At 41.7% G+C, this 21,664-nt stretch overlaps 1 protein-coding gene and 1 long non-coding RNA gene across 3 annotated transcripts in view; one reads left to right on the top strand and one right to left on the bottom strand.

The window, feature by feature from the left end:
- The window catches only part of LOC102117445 (aspartate-rich protein 1-like), a 268,201-nt gene that overhangs the window by 157,653 nt on the left and 88,884 nt on the right, over window positions 1-21,664 (bottom strand). The window lies entirely within an intron of this gene.
- The window catches only part of LOC102121851 (uncharacterized), a 67,992-nt gene that overhangs the window by 11,715 nt on the left and 34,613 nt on the right, over window positions 1-21,664 (top strand). The window contains exons 2-7 of one of the 2 annotated variants that reach the window (XR_010578417.2): window positions 2,830-2,964; window positions 3,530-3,731; window positions 5,542-5,652; window positions 15,392-15,473; window positions 15,986-16,097; window positions 19,917-20,029. This is a non-coding gene — a long non-coding RNA (uncharacterized lncRNA). The remainder of the gene's footprint in view (window positions 1-2,829; window positions 2,965-3,529; window positions 3,732-5,541; window positions 5,653-15,391; window positions 15,474-15,985; window positions 16,098-19,916; window positions 20,030-21,664) is intronic. The other variant, XR_012418930.1, reaches the window with a different exon arrangement.

Raw genomic sequence — 21,664 nt, 5'->3', positions numbered from 1 at the left:
ATGCACAAGATCTTGTGTCTTTTTGATAGAAGGATTTACTGTCTTTTGGGTAGATACCAAGTAGTGGAATTGCTGGGTCTGGTGGTAGTTCTGTTTTAAGTTCCTTGAGAATCTCCAAACTGGTTTCCACAGTGGAAACCTGTTTGCACGTTCTGCAAGAGTGTAGCAGCGTTCCCTTTTCTTTGCCGCCTTGCCAGCATGTTGTTTTGACTTTGGAAAAATGGCCATTTTGACCAATGTGGGATGTTACCTCATTGTGTTTGCAAGTTGCATTTCTTTTTTTTTTTTTTTTTTTTGAGACGGAGTCTTGCTCTGCCGCCCAGGCTGGGGTGCAGTGGCCGGATCTCAGCTCACTGCAAGCTCCGCCTCCCAGGTTTACGCCATTCTCCTGCCTCAGCCTCCCGAGTAGCTGGGACTACAGGCGCCCGCCACCTCACCCGGCTACTTTTTTGTATTTTTTAGTAGACACGGGGTTTCACCGTGTTAGCCAGGATGGTCTCGATCTCCTGACCTCGTGATCCGCCCGTCTCGGCCTCCCAAAGTGCTGGGATTACAGGCTTGAGCCACCGCGCCCGGCCTGCGAGTTGCATTTCACTGATGATTAGTGAGGTCGTGCATTTGTTCATGTCAATTGATCCCTTAAATGTGGTCTTTTTCTTTTTTTCTTTTTTTTTTTTTTCTGAGACGTCGTCTCACTTTGTTGCCTGGACTGGAGCTGGAGTGCAGTGGCGCAGTCTTGGTTCACTGCAACCTCTGCCTCCTGGTTCAAGTAATACTCCTGCCTCAGCTTCCCGAGTACCTGGGATTACAGGTGAGCACCACCATGCCCAGCTAATTTTTGTATTTTGAGTAGAGACGGGGTTTCACCGTATTGACCAGGCTGGTCTCGAACTCCTGGCCTCAAGTGCTGTGCCTGCCTCAGCCTCTGAAAATGCTGGGATTGCAGGCGTGAGCCACAATGCTCAGCCTGTTTCCTTAAATTTCTTTACAAAAATTTACCCTATGGTAAAGGTGTACCACCAGAGGGTAGAATGAGACGCTTTGGTCCATGGGTGCATTATTTAGTGATGAAATCAGGGTATTTAGCGTATCTCTTGCCTCATAGAGTTATTATTCCTTTGAGGTGAAGACATTCAGAATCCTCTTTTCTAGTTTTCTTGAAAAGTACACTCTGATAATGTTAGACCTAGTCACCCTGCTGCTGTGAAATAGAACTACAGGTTTCATTCCTCTCATGGAATATGTAACTTTATACCTGTTTCCAATCCCTGACCGTGCCCCACCTTTGAACCCCAAGCCATGTTAAGAACAGTTATGCTTAACTAGTTCTATGAAATAAGATTTTTAGATTCCGCCTAAGTGAGACAATGTGATGTTTAGTCTTTCTCTGTGTAGTTTATTTCTTGTCTTTTCTTTTTTCCTCTTTTGAGATCGTGTCTGTCTCTGTTTGCTCAAGCTGGAGTGCAGTGGTGCGATCTCGGCTCACTGCATCCTTGACCACCTCCCGAGGCTCAGATGATTCTCCCACCTGGACTTTGCAAGTAGCTGGGACTTTTGAGAAATGTCTCTTCAGGTTCATTGGCCAACTTTGGCTGGGTTACTTGATTTTGCATGTTTCGCTTCTTAGTAGCATTAGTTTCCTGTGCATACCATGTAACAACCTCTTTCAGATAAATGATTCCTCATCATACCCTGCCTCTATGAAGAATGCCTTCTCATTGTTAATTGGTTCATTGCTCCCTTTACCATGCTGTAGTTCTTGAATTTTCTTTTTCATGTGTTGTTTTCCTTTTGTTAGCAGCAATTTGAGGTCAGGCCAGAAAGAAAACTCACAATTTTTATGCATTTCATTGATTTTTAGTGTATTTTCCATGTATTTCCCAATTGTTTTTTCTTTTTGCAACCTATGAGCATAGATTAAGTTGCCCTGAACTTCCACTCACTCTGTGTTTTCCTGTAGAAGTTTTATGCTTTCGGGTCTTGTGTTTAGGTTTTCATTTATTTTGAGTTGATATTTGTGTATTGTGTAACATAAAGGTCCTATTTCATTCTTTTTCATGTGGATATCCTGTATTTTCAGATTCATTAATTGAACGGACCTCCCCCTCCTCACTGCGTCTTCCAGGTATTCTTTTGAAAAAAAATCTGTTGACTCCATACAGATATATGTTTAGGTTCTGTTATGTCCACATGGTTTCATTGTTAGGCCACTACCATGGTCTTTGGATGTAATTTGAAATTGTAATTTGAATTGGATGTAATTTGAAATTATAATTTGAATTGGATGTAATTTGAAATTGTAATTTGAATTGGATGTAATTTGAAATTATAATTTGAATTGGATGTAATTTGAAATTGAGCAGTGTGAAGCCTTGAAACGAGGTTGTATTTCCCTAGGATTGCTTTGCATGTTCAGAGTCTCTGGTGGTTCCATGTAAATTTTTAGCTGTGTATAGTTACATTTCTTGAAAAGTTTGGTTCATACTGCATGTCCACAATTAGGAGTGCAATGGGGACATTGCAGTACTTGTGTAGCTTGCATAAGGATAAAAGATAAAGTGAAGGAGGTTTCCATGTTTTGTGTGTAGGTTTCCAGTTTTCTCAACGTCATTTACAAAATGGACTAGCTATTCCCCCGTTTTGTTTGGGTTTTTTGTTTGTTTTGATACGGAGTTTTGCTCTTTTGCCCAGGCTAGAGTGAAGTGGTGTGATCTCGGCTCGCTGCAACCTCCGTCTCCTGGATCCAAGCGATTCTCCCACCTCAGCTCCCGAGTAGCTGGGATTACAGGCACATGCAACCGCACTTGCTAATTTTTCTATTTTTATCAGAGACAGAGTTTCACCATGTTGGCCAAGCTGATCCCAAACGCCTGACCTCAACTGGTCTGCCCACCGTGGCCTCCCAAAATGTTGGGATTACAGGCGTGAGCCACTGCGCCTGGCCTTTTGAGACATCTGTTGACTGTAAGTACATTCAGATTTGTCTCTTGGCTGCCTGATACTGTCCAATGGGATATGTTTCTGTTTTTATGCCAGTTGCTTGCTGCCTCAGTAAGTGTAACTTTTCGATGTAATTTGACATTGGGGAGCATGAGGCATTCAAGTGAGTTTCTATTTCTGGAAAGTGCTTTGGATTTTCAGGGTCTTCCATGGTTCTATGTGAATTTTGCCATTGTTCATTTATAGATTTAAAACTGGGTTTGTCATACATGTCCAAAATTAGGGAGTACAGTGGGTTTTTTTTTACTTGCGTACTTTGAGGAATGATGAAGTCAGGGTGTTTTGCATATCTATTCCCATGTCTAGTTTTTATTTGTCTGTGATGTGAACCTTCAATTTTCCTCTCCTTTCTAGCTCTGTTGAAAGAGATCCTACCATATTGTTACTTGTAGTCACCCTCCTGTGGAGTAGATCACCAGCATTAATTCCTCCCCAGAAGTGCAACTTGGTACCTATTACCAATGCCAGCCCATGCTCTGTCCTCCCAACAGCATCTGATAACCACTATTGTACTTCCACTTTCCATTAGATAATTCTTTTTTAGTCTCCTCATGGGTGAGATGATGCAGTGTTTGTCTTTCCCTGCCTCACTGATTCCGTTGAATATAACGTCTTCCAAGTTTATCCGTGTTGCCACAATGGACGTTCTGTCATCGATGTTTGTTGATGGGGCATATTTCGTTGTATCTGTATGCTGAAGTTCCTTCATCCCTTCATCAGTTGATGGACAGGTAGGTTGATTGCATACCTTGGCTATTGTGTGTAGTGCTTCACTCAACCTGGGAAGGCAGCTGTGGCTTCCGTGCAGTGATTTCACTGTCCCTAAGTGTATACCCACTGCTGGAATTGCCAGATGATAGTAGTTTCCTTTTTGATTGTTTGGGAAGCTCCAAAAGGTTTTCATAGTGCCTGTATATTTCTCCCAACAGCGTATGAGAGTGTGTATGCAACTTCCTCCAGGGAATTTGTTTGAAATAATTTGTTTCTTTTAATTGTTCAGATTAGGATGAGTCTCTATCTGAGCGTGCTTTTCATTTACGGTTTAGAGATGACTGGTAATGTTGAGAACTACCTTTTTACATGTTAGTGCATTGCACATTGTCTTTTTAGTAATGTCTGTTCAGTTCGTGTCCCAGTTTTGGCTGGTTTACTTGGTTTTGTGTGTTCTCCTCAGTGGTGTGTTAGTTTCAGATACATGATTCCTTATAATGTCCTTTCTATCTGAAGAATGCCTTCTGAGTGTTGGTTGGTGCATTGATTTCTTTACTGTGCAGTATTTTTTCTTTCTTTTTTTTTTTTTTTTTAACTGGTTGATTATTAGTTTAGTTCGCAGTGATGATTCTTTGTTTTTTTTTGAGATGGAGTCTCTCTCTGTCACCCAGGCTGGAGTGCGGCTGCCATCTTGGCCCACTGCAAGCTCTGTCTCCCGGTTTCACGCCCTTCTCCTGGCTCACCCTCCCATGTAGCTGGGACTACAGGTGCCTGGCTAACTTTTTTTGTATTTTTAGTAGAGATGGGGTTTCACTGTGTTATTCGAGATTCCCAGGATGCTCTCGATCTCCTGACCTCGTGATCCACGCGACTTTTTGCCTCCCAAAGTACTGGGATTACAGGTGTGAGCCACCGTGCCCAGCCACACAGTAATTATTCTTGTAAGATACAGTCAATAATAAAAACCAAGATTTTTGACTTCTATTATTGGAAGTGTTTTCCTTTTGTTGTTTTTCAAACTATTTAACATCGATTCAGGTTTTTCGAAACTTAAGCTCACTCTGTTTTCCTGTAGACATTTTATGCTTTTGAGTCATGTGTTTAGGTTTTAATTTGTGAGCCACAGCACCCAGCCTCATTACATCTTGTAGGCGTTCTTTTCAGAAAAAATGTGTTGACTGCCTACAGGTGTGCGTTTAGGTACTGTTATGTCCACAGGTGCATGGTTTCTTTTTATGCCACTGCTATAGTCTTTGGATAAGTAGATCTTTTACCTGTAATTTGAAGATGAAGAGTGTGAGGCCTCCAATCTAGTTTGTATTTCTTAAGATTGCTTTGCATATTCAGGGTCTTTGGTGGTTCTGTGTGAATTTCTAGCTGTGTATAGTTAACATTTTGTAAAAAATTTAGTTCATACCACATGTCCAGAATTAATGGTGCAGTGGGACATTGTGATAATTGTATACCTTGCATAAGGATAGAATCAAGGAGTTTATTGTGCCTGTGATCACATACATGTCTTATATCTTTGAGGTATGAACATCAGTATTCTCCTTGGTAGCTATTTTGACAAAGACACGACCGTATTGTTAGGCACAGTCGCCCTGCTGTGGAGTAGAATACCAGGATGTATTCCTCTACTTTAAATCTCTAAATACCTATTGCCAATCCTTGCCCATGTCCTGTCCTCCACCCAGCCTGTGGTGACCACTACTGTGTTTTTACCTTCAGTGAGTTAAATTTTTCAGCTCCCACATAATTGAGAACATGCAGGGTTGACCTTTCTCTTTTCTCTGCTTTTCTGATTTGTTTGAACATAATGTCTTGCAGGTGCAGCCGTGTTGTGGGAAATGAAAAATGCCCTGAATTTTGATGGCTGAAAAGTATTCCATTGTGCCTGTGTCCTGGAGATTCTTCATCCCTTCATCTGTGAATGGACAGGTAGGTTGATTCCATCCTTTGGCTATTGTCAGTAGCGTGTCAAGAAAGAGGGGAAGGAAGCTTTGTCTCCAGCATATGATTTTCATTTGCTTTCCATGGAGAGCCATAGGTGGGATGATGACATTACATGTTAGGCGCATGTTTAATTTGTTCAGGAACCTTCCACTGTTTTTCCTAGAGTGCATCCTAATTAAAGTTCCACCCAGTAGCATGTGAGATTATCCCTTTCTTTGTCTTGTCACCAACCTTTGCCTTATTTCAAGCACAGTCTTTCTTTTTGGCAATATTCATATCAGTTAGATTGAGATGGTGCCAGAGTGTGGTTTTCATTTACATGTTTGAGATGAGTTGATCTCAAACAGTGATACTGAGAAACCCATTATTTTACTTGTGTTTGTGTTTGTGTTTTTGTTTTTGTTTTTTGGAGACAGAGTTTCTCTCTTGTTTTCCAGGCTGGAGTGTAATGGCACCATCTCAGCTCACTGCAACCTTTGTCTCCTGTGTTTAAGGGATTCTCCCTCCTTAGCCTCCCGAGTAGCTGGGAGTATAGGTGTGTTCCCCCATACCCGGGTAATATTTGTATTTTTAGTAGAGACAAGGGTTTCACCATGTTGGCCACGCTGATCTCAAATCCCTGACCTCAGGTGATCTGCCCTTGGCTATTGTGAATAGTGCTTCACTCCAACTGGGAAGGCAGCTATGACTTCCATGTAGTGATTTCCCTGTCCAAAAGTACATACCCACTGTTGGAATTGCTAGATGAAGTGGTAGCTAGCTTTATGATTGTTTGGGAAGCTCCAAGTGGTTTTCGTAGTACCTATGGTAATGGTGATTTCTCTCAACAGTGTGGAAGAGTATCTGTGTATGCAGGTTTCCCTGGGGCATTCGTTTGAAATAATTGGTTTTTATTTTTTGTTAGAGTGAGTTCGTATCTGAGTGTGATTATCATTTACAGTTTAGAGATGACTAGCAATATTGAGAACCACCTTTTTTTTCCTGTTAGTGAATTGCATATTGCCTTTTCAGTAATGTCTGTTCAGGTTTGTTGCCCAGTTATGGCTGGGTTACTTGGTTTTGGGTGTTTTGCTCCTCAGTGGGGTGTTAGTTGCTCCCAGATGTCAGATAACAACCGCTTTTAGATATATGATTCCTCATAATATCCTTTCTGTCTGAAGAATGCCTTCTGAGTGTTGGTTGGTGCATTGTTTTCTTTTCTGTGCAGAGCTTATTCAGGTTGTTTTGTGTTTTTATTTCTTGATTATTTTAGTTGTGGTTTTTATTTTTGTTTTTCCTTTTTTTTTTTTTCCTACCTTTAAAATTTATTATGATGGCGGGTGTCTTCAATATTGTTTCATATATTTTGTAGAAAAAAAATCAAATGTTTGTTTTTATGATGAACTGTTTTTAAACCTTTTAGTTAATTATTTTTTTTATTTTTTTATTTATTTTTTAATTTATTTTTTATTATTATTATACTTTAAGTTCTAGGGTACATGTGCATAATGTGCAGGTTTGTTACATATGTATACTTGTGCCATGTTGCTGTGCTGCACCCATCAACTCGTCAGCACCCATCCACTCGTCATTTACATCAGGTATAACTCCCAATGCAATCCCTCCCCCCTCCCCCCTCCCCATGATAGGCCCCGGTGTGTGATGTTCCCCTTCCCGAGTCCAAGTGATCTCATTGTTCAGTTCCCACCTATCAGTGAGAACATGCGGTGTTTGGTTTTCTGTTCTTGTGATAGTTTGCTAAGAATTATGGTTTCCAGCTGCATCCATGTCCCTACAAAGGACACAAACTCATCCTTTTTTATGGCTGCATAGTATTCCATGGTGTATATGTGCCACATTTTCTTAATCCAGTCTGTCACTGATGGACATTTGGGTTGATTCCAAGTCTTTGCTATTGTGAATAGTGCCGCAATAAACATACGTGTGCGTGTGTCTTTATAGCAGCATGATTAATAATCCTTTGGGTATATACCCAGTAATAGGATGGCTGGGTCATATGGTACATCTAGTTCTAGTTCCTTGAGGAATCGCCATACTGTTTTCCATAATGATTGAACTAGTTTACAGTCCCACCAACAGTGTAAAAGTGTTCCTATTTCTCCACATCCTCTCCAGCACCTGTTGTTTCCTGACTTTTTAATGATCGCCATTCTAACTGGTGTCAGATGGTATCTCGTGGTTTTGATTTGCATTTCTCTGATGGCCAGTGATGATGAGCATTTTTTCATGTGTCTGTTGGCTGTATGAATGTCTTCTTTTGAGAATGTCTGTTCATATCCTTTGCCCACTTTTTGATGGGATTGTTTGTTTTTTTCTTGTAAATTTGTTTGAGTTCTTTGTAGGTTCTGGATATTAGCCCTTTGTCAGATGAGTAGATTGCAAAAATTTTCTCCCATTCTGTAGGTTGCCTGTTCACTCTGATGGTAGTTTCTTTTACTGTACAGAAGCTCTTTAGTTTAATGAGATCCTATTTGTCAATTTTGGCTTTTGCTGCCGTTGCTTTTGGTGTTTTAGACATGAAGTCTTTGCCCATGCCTGTGTCCTGAATGGTACTACCTAGGTTTTCCTCTAGGGTTTTTATGGTATTAGGTCTAACATTTAAGTCTGTAATCCATCTTGAATTAATTTTCGTATAAGGAGTAAGGAAAGGATCCAGTTTCAGCTTTCTACTTATGGCTAGCCAATTTTCCCAGCACCATTTATTAAATAGGGAATCCTTTCCCCATTTCTTGTTTTTGTCAGGTTTGTCAAAGATCAGATGGCTGTAGATGTGTGGTATTATTTCTGAGGGCTCTGTTCTGTTCCATTGGTCTATATCTCTGTTTTGGTACCAGTACCATGCTGTTTTGGTTACTGTAGCCTTGTAGTATAGTTTGAAGTCAGGTAGCATGATGCCTCCAGCTTTGTTCTTTTGACTTAGGATTGTCTTGGAGATGTGGGCTCTTTTTTGATTCCATATGAACTTTAAAGCAGTTTTTTCCAATTCTGTGAAGAAACTCATTGGTAGCTTGATGGGGATGGCATTGAATCTATAAATAACCTTGGGCAGTATGGCCATTTTCACGATATTGATTCTTCCTATCCATGAGCATGGTATGTTCTTCCATTTATTTGTGTCCTCTTTTATTTCACTGAGCAGTGGTTTGTAGTTCTCCTTGAAGAGGTCCTTTACATCCCTTGTAAGTTGGATTCCTAGGTATTTTATTCTCTTTGAAGCAATTGTGAATGGAAGTTCATTCATGATCTGGCTCTCTGTTTGTCTGTTACTGGTGTATAAGAATGCTTGTGATTTTTGCACATTAATTTTGTATCCTGAGACTTTGCTGAAGTTGCTTATCAGCTTAAGGAGATTTTGGGCTGAGACAATGGGGTTTTCTAAATATACAATCATGTCATCTGCAAACAGGGACAATTTGACTTCTTCTTTTCCTAACTGAATACCCTTGATTTCTTTCTCTTGCCTGATTGCCCTAGCCAGAACTTCCAACACTATGTTGAATAGGAGTGGTGAGAGAGGGCATCCCTGTCTTGTGCCAGTTTTCAAAGGGAATTTTTCCAGTTTTTGCCCATTCAGTATGATATTGGCTGTGGGTTTGTCATAAATAGCTCTTATTATTTTGAGGTACGTTCCATCAATACCGAATTTATTGAGCGTTTTTAGCATGAAGGGCTGTTGAATTTTGTCAAAAGCCTTTTCTGCATCTATTGAGATAATCGTGTGGTTCTTGTCTTTGGTTCTGTTTATATGCTGGATTATGTTTATTGATTTGCGAATGTTGAACCAGCCTTTCATCCCAGGGATGAAGCCCACTTGATCATGGTGGATAAGCTTTTTGATGTGCTGCTGAATCCGGTTTGCCAGTATTTTATTGAGGATTTTTGCATCGATGTTCATCAGGGATATTGGTCTAAAATTCTCTTTTTTTGTTGTGTCTCTGCCAGGCTTTGGTATCAGGATGATGTTGGCCTCATAAAATGAGTTAGGGAGGATTTCCTCTTTTTCTATTGATTGGAATAGTTTCAGAAGGAATGGTACCAGCTCCTCCTTTTACCTCTGGTAGAATTCAGCTGTGAATCCATCTGGTCCTGGACTTTTTTTGGTTGGTAGGCTATTAATTATTGCCTCAATTTCAGAGCCTGCTATTGGTCTATTCAGGGATTCAACTTCTTCCTGGTTTAGTCCTGGAAGAGTGTAAGTGTCCAGGAAATTATCCATTTCTTCTAGATTTTCTAGTTTATTTGTGTAGAGGTGTTTATGGTATTCTCTGATGGTAGTTTGTATTTCTGTGGGGTCGGTGGTGATATCCCCTTTATCATTTTTTATTGCGTCTATTTGATTCTTCTCTCTTCTTCTTTATCAGTCTTGCTAGCAGTCTGTCAATTTTGTTGATCTTTTCAAAAAACCGACTCCTGGATTCATTGATTTTTTGGAGGGTTTTTTGTGTCTCTATCTCCTTCAGTTCTGCTCTGATCTTAGTTATTTCTTGCCTTCTGCTAGCTTTCGAATGTGTTTGCTCTTGCTTCTCTAGTTCTTTTAATTGTGATGTTAGAGTGTCAATTTTAGATCTTTCCTGCTTTCTCTTGTGGGCATTTAGTGCTATAAATTTCCCTCTACACACTGCTTTAAATGTGTCCCAGAGATTCTGGTATGTTGTATCTTTGTTCTCATTGGTTTCAAAGAACATCTTTATTTCTGCCTTCATTTCATTATGTACCCAGTAGTCATTCAGGAGCAGGTTGTTCAGTTTCCATGTAGTTGAGTGGTTTTGATTGAGTTTCTTAGTCCTGAGTTCTAGTTTGATTGCACTGTGGTCTGAGAGACAGTTTGTTATAATTTCTGTTCTTGTACATTTGCTGAGGAGTGCTTTACTTCCAATTATGTGGTCAATTTTGGAATAAGTGTGATGTGGTGCTGAGAAGAATGTATATTCTGTTGATTTGGGGTGGAGAGTTCTATAGATGTCTATTAGGTCTGCTTGCTGCAGAGATGAGTTCAATTCCTGGATATCCTTGTTAACTTTCTGTCTCGTTGATCTGTCTAATGTTGACAGTGGAGTGTTGAAGTCTCCCATTATTATTGTATGGGAGTCTAAGTCTCTTTGTAAGTCTCTAAAGACTTGCTTTATGAATCTGGGTGCTCCTGTATTGGGTGCATATATATTTAGGATAGTTATCTCTTCCTGTTGAATTGATCCCTTTACCATTATGTAATGGCATTCTTTGTCTCTTTTGATCTTTGATGGTTTAAAGTCTATTTTATCAGAGACTAGTATTGCAACCCCTGCTTTTTTTTGTTCTCCATTTGCTTGGTAAATCTTCCTCCATCCCTTTATTTTGAGCCTATATATGTCTCTGCATGTGAGATGGGTCTCCTGAATACAGCAGACTGATGGGTCTTGACTCTTTGTGCAGTTTGCCAGTCTGTGTCTTTTAATTGGAGCATTTAGTCCATTTACATTTAAGGTTAATATTGTTATGTGTGAACTTGATCCTGCCATTATGATATTAACTGGTTATTTTGCTCGTTAGTTGATGCAGTTTCTTCCTAGCCTCGATAGTCTTTACATTTTGGCATGTTTTCGCAATGGCTGGTACCGGTTGTTCCTTTCCATGTTTAGTGCTTCCTTCAGGGTCTCTTGTAAGGCAGGCCTAGTGGTGACAGAATCTCTAAGCATTTGCTTATCTGTAAAGGATTTTATTTCTCCTTCACTGATGAAACTTAGTTTGGCTGGATATGAAATTCTGGGTTTAAAATTCTTTTCTTTAAGAATGTTGAATATTGGCCCCCACTGTCTTCTGGCTTGTAGAGTTTCTGCCGAGAGATCTGCTGTTAGTCTGATGGGCTTCCCTTTGTGGGTAACCTGACCTTTCTCTCTGGCTGCCCTTAAGATTTTTTCCTTCATTTCAGCTTTGGTGAATCTGGCAATTATGTGTCTTGGAGTTGCTCTTCTCAAGGAGTATCTTTGTGGCATTCTCTGTATTTCCTGGATTTGAATGTTGGCCTGCCCTACTAGGTTGGGGAAGTTCTCCTGGATGATATCCTGAAGAGTGTTTTCCAACTTGGTTCCATTTTCCCCCTCACTTTCAGGCACCCCAATCAGACGTAGATTTGGTCTTTTTACATAATCCTATACTTCTTGCAGGCTTTGTTCATTTCTTTTTCTTCTTTTTTCTTTTGGTTTCTCTTCTCGCTTCATTTCGTTCATTTGATCCTCAATCGCTGATACTCTTTCTTCCAGTTGATCGAGTCGATTACTGAAGCTTGTGCATTTGTCACGTATTTCTCGTGTCATGGTTTTCATCTCTTTCATTTCGTTTATGACCTTCTCTGCATTAATTACTCTACCATCAATTCTTCCACTTTTTTTTCAAGATTTTTAGTTTCTTTGCACTGGGTATGTAATTCCTCCTTTAGCTCTGAGAAGTTTGATGGACTGAAGCCTTCTTCTCTCATCTCGTCAAAGTCATTCTCCATCAAGCTTTGATCCGTTTCTGGCGATGAGCTGCGCTCCTTTGCCGGGGGAGATGCGCTCTTATTTTTTGAATTTCCAGCTTTTCTGCCCTGCTTTTTCCCCATCTTTGTGGTTTTATCTGCCTCTGGTCTTTGATGATGATGGTGACGTACTGATGGGGTTTTGGTGTAGGTGTCCTTCCTGTTTGATAGTTTTCCTTCTAACAGTCAGGACCCTCAGCAGTAGGTCTGTTGGAGATTGCTTGAGGTCCACTCCAGACCCTCTTTGCCTGGGTGTCAGCAGCAGAGGCTGCAGAAGATAGAATATTGCTGAACAGCGAGTGTACCTGTCTGATTCTTGCTTTGGAGGCTTCCTCTCAGGGGTGTACTCCACCCTGTGAGGTGTGGGGTGTCAGACTGCCCCTAGTGGGGGATGTCTCCCAGTTAGGCTACTCAGGGGTCAGGGACCCACTTGAGCAGGCAGTCTGTCCCTTCTCAGATCTCAACCTCCGTGTTGGGAGATCCACTGCTCTCTTCAAAGCTGTCAGACAGAGTCGTTTGCATCTGCAGAGGTTTCTGCTGCTTTTGTTGTTTACTGTGCCCTGTCCCCAGAGGTGGAGTCTACAGAGACAGGCAGGTTTCCTTGAGCTGCTGTGAGCTCCACCCAGTTCGAGCTTCCCAGTGGCTTTGTTTACCTACTTAAGCCTCAGCAATGGCGGGCGCCCCTCCCCCAGCCTCGCTGCTGCCTTGCCGCGAGATCGCAGACTGCTGTGCTAGCAATGAGGGAGGCTCCGTGGGCGTGGGACCCTCCCGGCCAGGTGTGGGATATAATCTCCTGGTGTGCCTGTTTGCTTAAAGCGCAGTATTGGGGTGGGAGTTACCCAATTTTCCAGGTGTTGTGTGTCTCAGTTCCCCTGGCTAGGAAAAGGGATTCCCTTTCCCCTTGCGCTTCCCAGGTGAGGCGATGCCTCGCCCTGCTTCAGCTCTCACTGGTCGGGCTGCAGCAGCTGACCAGCACCGATTGTCTGGCACTCCCTAGTGAGATGAACCCAGTACCTCAGTTGAAAATGCAGAAATCACCGGTCTTCTGTGTTGCTCGCACTGGGAGTTGGAGACTGGAGCTGTTCCTATTCAGCCATCTTGCTCCGCCCCCCCCCCTTTTTTTTTTTTTTTTTTTTGAGACAAAGTCTTGCTCTGTTGCCCAGGCTGGAGTAGGGTGTCACGATCTTTGCTCCCTGCAACCTCCACCTCCTGGGTTCAAGCAATTCTGTTGTCTCAGCCTCCTGAGTAGCTGGGACTGCAGGTGTGCACCACTACTCCCAGCTAATTTTTAGTAGGGACAGGGTTTTACCATGTTGGCTAGGTTAGTCTCCAAATCCTGACCTCAAGTGATCTGCCTGCCTCGGCCTCCCAAAGTCCTGGGTTTACAGGCGTGAGCCACCGTGCCCGGCTAGCAGTGACTGTTTTTGTAAGATAAGGTCAATAACAAAAAGTAGAATTTTTGACTTCTGTTGTTGGAAGTGGTTTTTTTCTGTATGTCTTTTTTTCTATTTGCTTTTACATCCTGTGAGCTTAGATTCAGGTTTTCCTAAACTTAAGCTCACTCTGTGTTTTCCTGTAACAGTTTTATGCTTTTAGGTCTTGTGTTTAGGGTTTAATGTATTTTGAGTTTCTGTTTGTGTATTGTATAACATCAAGGTCTTATTTCATCCTTTTGTATGTGACTATCCAGTCATTTCAGACTGCTCAATTGAAGACTGGTGATTCCTCATCTCATCTTTTTTCCCTTTGAGACGCAGTCCTGCTCCTGCTGTCACCCAGACTGGAGTGCAGTGGCGAGATCTCAGCTCTCTACAACATCTGCATCCTTGCTTCAAGAGATTCTCTTGCCTCATCTTCCCAAGTGTCTGGGATTGCTGGTGTGCACCACCACACCTGACTACTATTTTTTGTATTTTTACTAGAGATGGAATTTCACCATTTTGGCCAGGCTGCTCTGAAACCCCTGACCTCAAGTGATCTGCTCGACTGAGTCTCTGAAAGCTCTGGGAGTACAGGTGTGAGCCACAGCACCCGGCCTCATTGCATCTTCTAGGCGTTCCTTTGAAGAAAATGTGTTGACTGCATACAGGTGTGCGTTTAGGTTCTCTTATGTACCTAGGTTCATGGATTCATTTTTATGCCATTACTGTAGTCTTTGAATGAGTGGAGGTTTTACATGTATTTTGAAATTGGGGGTGTGCAGCCTCCAATTGAGTTTGTATTCCCTAGGATTGCTTTGTATATTCAGGTTCTTTGGGTCTTTGGTGATTCCATGTGAATGTCTAGCCGTGTATCATTAACATTCCATTAAACGTTTGTTTCATACTTTATGTCCAGAATTAGGGGTGCATTGGGACATTGTGATACTTTGTATAGCTTGAGTATGGAGAAAATCAGGGAGTTTCCCATGCTTGTGACCACGTATAGGTTTGATAGCTTCGATATGTGAACATTCAGTATCCTCCTTGGTAGCTCTTTTGAAAACGGCACGACCGTGTTGTTAAGTCTTGTCGCCCTGCTTTGGACTGGAATACCAGAATGTATTCCTCTCCTGTAACTTTCTGTGTACCTATTGCCAATCCTTGATGTCCTCTCCTCCAACTAGGCTGTGGTGACCATTGATATATTTTCACCTTCAGTAAGTTAAATTTTTCTGCTCCCACATGAGTGAGAACATGCAGGCTTGATCTTTGTCTGCCTTTCTGATTTGATTGAACAGAATATCTCCAGGTGCAGCCATGTTGCTGGAAATGATAGGATTCCAGGATTTTTGATGGCCGAAAAGTATTCCATTGTGTCTGTGTACTAGAGATTCTTCATCCCTTCATCTGTAGATGGACAGGGAGACTGATTTCTTATCTTGGCTTTTGTGCATAGGGCTGAATTCCACCTGGGATGACAGATAATCTCTTCCATGACCTGATCCTGTGCTCTGTGTATATACCTGGTAATAGAATTGCTAGATAAAATGGTAGTTGTAGTTTTCCGATTTCAAGGAACATCCAAGTGGTTTCTTTAGTGTGCATACTAGTTTACCATATCCCACCAGCTGTGGAGACAAGTTCCTCCTCTGAAAATCTATGATTTTTTTGTCTTTTAATATTTTTCAATTTTTTTCTTATAGCATCCATTGCATGTAGAGCGAGATGGAATCTGAGTGTGTGTTTGATTTTTGTGTGTGTGTAAATGGTACTTGATAAGTTATTGTGAATTTGTTTTTAATTTATGTAGGACTGGGCAGAGGACCTGAAGACATGAGATTTATGCACAGGTCAAAGAGAAGATTCCCACCATTGCTGATGCACACAAAAGCGTAAGTGAAAAACACACTCAGATTTCATCTCACTCTGGTTAGAATGAATACTACCAACATTTGATGGCAGTTTGTTTCTATAGAGTGTACATTATACCCACACACACACAATCCAAGGTGCAAAGGACATTTTGAGATATCTATATGTAGCATCATGATGAAATCACCGTATCTAGCGTGTCTGTGATCTTCCATCATTATTTTTTCTCTGTTGAGAGAATACTCAGAACCGTATTTTCCAGCTGATTTTCAAAAATTTTTCTAGATTCTGTTGACCCTAGTCACCTAGTCACCCTGCTGTGCAGTAGAACACCAGAATGGATTCCTCGTATCTGAGCGTCACTCTGTACCCGATACCCTGCCCAGGCTTCCTGCTCTCCCCAGCCTCTAGTAACCCCTACTGGAAGTTCTGCTTCTAAAAGGCAGTGTTTTTTGGATTCCGTATGCCTGATGTCATGCAGTGTGGGTCTCTCCCTGGCAGACTCGTTTCATTTCACCTAATTGTCTTCCAGGTTTCTCCAAGTGATTGCAGATGACATGATTTCCTGAAGTGTTACAGCTGAAGTGTGTTTCCTTGTATACATGTACTGTGGTTCCTTTATCCCTTCATCTGTGGATAGACAGGTAGGTTGATTCCACATCTTGGCTATTGTGACTAGGGCTTCAGGACACATGAAAAGGCAGATAACACAGGGATTTCATTGTCTCTAAATGTGTACCCAGTTGTGGGATTGTTACACAACTGGAGTGGCAGTTGTACTTTTACCTTCTTTTTTTTTTTTTTTTTTTTTTTTAAAGATGGAGTCTTACTCTTGTCACCTAAGCTGGAGTCCTGTGGCGCGATTTCAGCTCAATGCAAGCTCCGCTTCCTGCGTTCAAGCGATTCTCCCGCTTCAGCCTCCCGAGTGGCTGGGAATACAGGCACCTACCACCACGCCTAGCCAATATTTGTATTTTTAGTACAGATGGGATTTCACCATATTGGTGAGGCTGGTCTCGAACTCCTGACCTCAGGTGATCCACCTTTCTCGGCCTCCCAAAGTGCTGAGATGACAGGTGTGAGCCACTGTGACCGGCCTACCTTTTGCTTTTTTAAGGAACTTCCAAAAGTTTTTGTAGTGTGTACAGTGATTTTCATTGCATAAAGAGTGTAGAAGATTTTTTTTTTCTGCAAGTCTTTTGAGTTTTGTCTTTTGTAATACTCATTCTAGGTGGAATTAGATGGTAACTGAGTATGGTTTTGATTCACGTTTTTGTGAGGATTAGTGATATTGAGGAACTGTCACCTGTGAGTCAATTTCCTGCCTTCTTTTCACTCAGGTCTATTTAGATCCTTTTACCTTGGATATTTGTTGTTGTTTTGTTTTTCACTTAGTCATATCAGTTTATTGTATGTGTTAGATAACAACCTCTTTCAGGGTTAGGATTTTTTATCGTTTCTCCCAGTCTTTAGGGTTCCTTTTTTTTGTTTCACTGTTTCCTTTTCCCTGTAGAATTTGTAAAGTGTCCCTAGTCTCATATGGTTATAGTTGTGTATGTTAGCAGTGATTTTTGTGTTCAACACCGCGCTTCCACGAAACACACACACACACACACACGGAGCCAAGCCTTGCATTGTCTATGGATGTAGTTTCCCTACTTTTGGTTTTTTTTTTTTTTAGTGTTATGATGCTTTTTTACCTTTTGCAGCCTGTTTGCATAGATACAGGGTTTCCTAAAATATATACCCACTCTGTTTTCTTATAGGACCTTTACAGTTTCAAGATTGAGTTTAGGTCTTTAATTCATTTTGTGTTGATTTTGTGTATCGTGCATTGTAAGGGTCGTATTTCAGTGTTTTTCCTGTGGATATTCAGTTTTCTCAAAATCGATAATTGAACCAGACTCTCCCTTTCACGTTATATCTTTTTGGGGTTTTGGAAAATGTGTTCCCCACATATCATGTTGGATAGAGTATTTGTCTGCCTCATTGTGTCACTTAGGTTCTCGTTTTGTGTTTGTGACAGTCATGGATTGTTTGGATAACTACAGATTGTTTTTTCATGCGTTATTTTCTTTGGTTCCAACCTTGGATTTTTCTTTTTTTTTTTTTTTTGGAGGCGGAGTCTTGCTCTGTCGGCCGGGCTGGACTGCAGTGGCCGGATCTCAGATCACTGCAAACTCCACCTCCCGGGTTTACGCCATTCTCCTGCCTCAGCCTCCCGAGTAGCTGGGACTACAGGCGCCCGCCGCCTCGCCCGGCTAGTTTTTTGTATTTTTTAGTAGAGACAGGGTTTCACCGGGTTAGCCAGAATGGTCTTGATCTCCTGACCTCGTGATCCGCCCGTCTCGGCCTCCCAAAGTGCTGCGTTTACAGGCTTGAGCCACTGCGCCCGGCCGGATTTTTCTTTTAATGCTTTCTACTCTTATTATAGTTTAAAAGGTATATATACAAGGTAGTTACATCTGTTGATTGCATGACATTGAAACTTGGGGTCCCAAGAACCCCATAACCCAGGCAGTGAGCAGACGGCCCACAGGGTGGGTCTTCAGCACATACTCCCTCTCTGTTTTTTTATTGTTCTGTGGTCATTCCAGGTGTCTGTTGTTCTCTCTTTTAGGTTTGAGTCCATTCAAAGTTTAGCTCCCGTTTATAAGTGAGAACATGTGGCATTTCGTTTTCTGTTTGGGTCTTAGTTCACTTATGACAGTGGCCTGCAGTTTCCACCTTCTGTTCTCAGGTGATTCTCCCATCTGAGCCTCCAGATTAGATAGGACTACAGGTGCCCACCACCACATCCTGCTAACTTTTTTATTATTGTAGAGATGGGATTTCACTATTTTGCCCAGTCTGGTCTCAAATTCTGCACTGAAGCCATGCACCTGCCTCGGCTTCCCAAAGTGCTAGAATTACAGGTGTGAGCCACTGTGCCGGTCTCTCATGCACTGTTGATGGCTAGGTAGATTCCATGTCTTTGACATTGTGGATAATACTGCCATGAACATATGAGTGTCTGTGTCTTTCGGATAGAAGGATTGATTTTCCTTTGGGTAGATGCACACGAGAGGGCTTTCTGGGTGAGATGGTGGTTCTGTTTTCAGCTCTTTGAGAAATCCCCGATCTGCTTTCAATGGTGTCTGTACTAGTTTTAATCCCCTCCCCTCCCCGAAAGCGTACCAGCGTTTCATTTCCTTGGCTGCCTCGCCAGCATGTGTTCCTTGTCTGTGTAGTCCTCACCATTGTGACCTCCATGGGATTACAACGTCTTGTAATGTTTTTGATTGGCAGCTCTCTGGTAGTGAGTTTGAGCGTGTTTTCCTATTTGTTGGTTGCTTGTACATTGAGTTTTGCGAAGTGTGTGTTCACATTTCTTGCCCGTTTATTAATGGGATATTCCCTTCTTGACTTGTTGAAGGGCCTTGTAGATTCTGAATATTAGATGTTGTTCAGATGCACAGTTTGGGACCTTGTTCTCCCATTCTGTACACTGTACTCTGTTGGTAGTTTCTTTTGCTGTGCAGCAGCTCATTCAGGTATTCGGTCTGACTTGTCAATTTCTGTTTTTGTTGCCGTTACTCTTCAGGACTTAGCCATCTAAATTCTTTGCCAAAGCCTATGTGGAGAAGGATATTTCACAAGTTTTCTCATTAGATTTTAATAGTTTTGAGTTTTTCCATTTAAATCTTCCATTCATCTTGAGTTCCTGTTTGTGTCTGGTGAGAGGTAGCAGTGTTATTCTTCTGCACATGGCTAGCCACTTATTTCAGCACTGTTGATTGAATAGGGTGTCCTTTTGCCTTTGCTTACTTTGGTGGATTCTGTGTTAGATCAGATAGTTTTCAGCGTGTGGTTTTACTTCTTGGTCCTCCCTTGTGTTCCACTGCTCTGTGTGGAAGCAGGTCCCTAGCTTTTCCGTGAAATTTGAAATCAGGAAGTGTGATGTGTCCGATGTAGTCTAGATGTCTCAGGATTGCAGAGGATGAAACTCAGGGCACTTCATGGTCCCACATGAATATTAGCATCACCTGTTTCTATTTCTTTCAACAAATGTGTTGCATAGTAAAGGAACAATACAATGAGAGGGTAGAGTGGGGCATTACGGTCCATGCATACATTGTGGAATGATGAAATCGGGGTCCTTAGTGTTTCTGTTACCTTTTCCCGTTGTTTATTCTTTTACGGTGAGAACTTCAGTATTCTCCTGTCAAGCTGCTTTGAAAGTGGTGTGCCGATACAGTTAACCCTGGTCACCCTGCACTGGAATAGAGAAACAGACGTTTCTTCCTCTCATTTTCCCAGTTACAGTCCCTGCCCATTACCCCTCTTTTCCCCCAATCTCTGCAAACTAATATTGTGCTCACCAGGTCTTTGAGATAGAGTTTCTCAGATTCTGCATGTGTGAGATGACTCAAGGTTTGTTTCTCTCCCCGCTTACTCATTTAATTTACCATCATCTCCTCCAGGTGCAACCGTGTGGTTCCCCACGATATGATGTCATTGTGGTTTTCTGTGTGAAGAGTATCCCGGTGTGTACATGTGGAGCAGCTTCTTTATCCCTTCGTCTGTGGATTAGCAGGTAGGTTGATGCTTACACTGACTCTTGGGAACAGTGCTGGAATCCACATAGGTGGGTAGATCTGTCTTTAGTGTCCTGATTTCAATGGCTTTGAGTGTATTCCTAGTAGTAGAATTGATGGTTGAAATGGTAGCTGGAGTCTTTTAAGGTTTGGAGGAACCTCCAAGTGGTTTCTGTAGCGTGTGTGCTAGTTTACCTTCTCACGAACTGTGGAAGAGTGTCTCTCTCTCTCTCTCTCTCTCTGGAAATACACCAACATTTCCCTTCTTTCGATTTTTTTTTTCTCTTTATTTTAGTACTCATTCCAGTTAGAATGAGATGGTATCTAAGTGTGGTTTTGATTTACATTTTGCTTGTGGTTAGTGATGTTTGCCAAGTTATTGTGAACTTGTTTCAATTTGACATGTAAGACTGGGCAATGGACCTGAAGACCTGAGATGGATGCATAGGTAAAAGATTCTGACTTAACATTACTGATCCTCACGAGAAGTCAATCAAAACCACACTCAGAAAGCATCTCTCTCAGGTGAGAATGAATGTTACCAAAATGGGACAACAGTTTCATTGCTATAGAGTATGTGTATATAACCAGCGGGTGGAAGGGACAATTTGGTCTGTGTAAACGTAGCATCATAATGAAGTCGCAGTGTCTGGCACCTTTGTGAGCTCCAGACTTATAATTTCTCTGTAGAGAGAATATTCACAACTGAACTTTGTAGGTGTTTTGAAAATTGTGGTTTTCTGTTCTTGCCTTTTGGCATAATGGCCTACGGCTCTGTCCAGGTTTCTGGTAAGGGCATGGATTTGTTTTTATGGCTGTGTAGTGTTCTGTGGTGTGTATGTACCACATTTCCTTTCTCTGATCCACTGCTGATGGGCACCAAGGCTGATTCCATGTCTTCACCATTGTGAGTAGTACTGCCGTGAACATGCGAGTGCATGTGTTTTTTCGATGGAAGGATTTTCCTTTGGGTAGATCCTTAGGAGTGTGAGTCCAGTGCTGGATGGTAGTTCTCTCTTAATTTCTTTGAGAAATGTCCACACTGCTCTCCAGGGTGTCTGAACTAGTTTGCATTTCCCCCTACAGTGGACCTGCATTTCTTTGCTCATGTGCCCCACCAGCCTCTGTTGTTGTGGACTGTGTGTCATAATTGCCATTCTGACCAGTGTGAGATGGTATCTCAGTATGTTTCTGATTTGCATTTCTCTGATAATTAGTGAGATCCAGCATGTTTTCATTCTCATTGGTTTCTGGTACACCTTCTTTTAAGTGTGTGTTCATGTCCCTTGCCCATTTATAAGTTGGATTTTTTTTCCTCGTTTTATTTGTTTAAGGTCTTTACGATAAATCCTGGATATTAGACGTTTTTCAGATGCATAGTTGGGGAATATGTTCCCTCATTCTATAGGCTGTGTGTTGGCTCTGTGGTTGTTTCTTATGCAGCAGCTCTTTTGTGTATTAGGTCCCACTTATCAGTAATTGCTTTTTTTGCCATTGCTTTTGGGGACTTGACATATAAATGCTTTGCCAAAGCCTCCGTCGAGAAGGGTATTTGCTAGATTCTCGTGCAGGATTTTTTTATAGTTTCAGGTCTTGGATTTTTATGTGTTTATGTATTTATTTACAGAGCAAGT

Source organism: Macaca fascicularis, chromosome 10 (assembly GCF_037993035.2).
Source record: "Macaca fascicularis isolate 582-1 chromosome 10, T2T-MFA8v1.1".
Classification (NCBI taxonomy): domain Eukaryota; kingdom Metazoa; phylum Chordata; class Mammalia; order Primates; family Cercopithecidae; genus Macaca; species Macaca fascicularis.
Note: the sequence above shows the minus strand (reverse complement) of the source record. Positions and strands in the feature narration are given on the sequence as shown.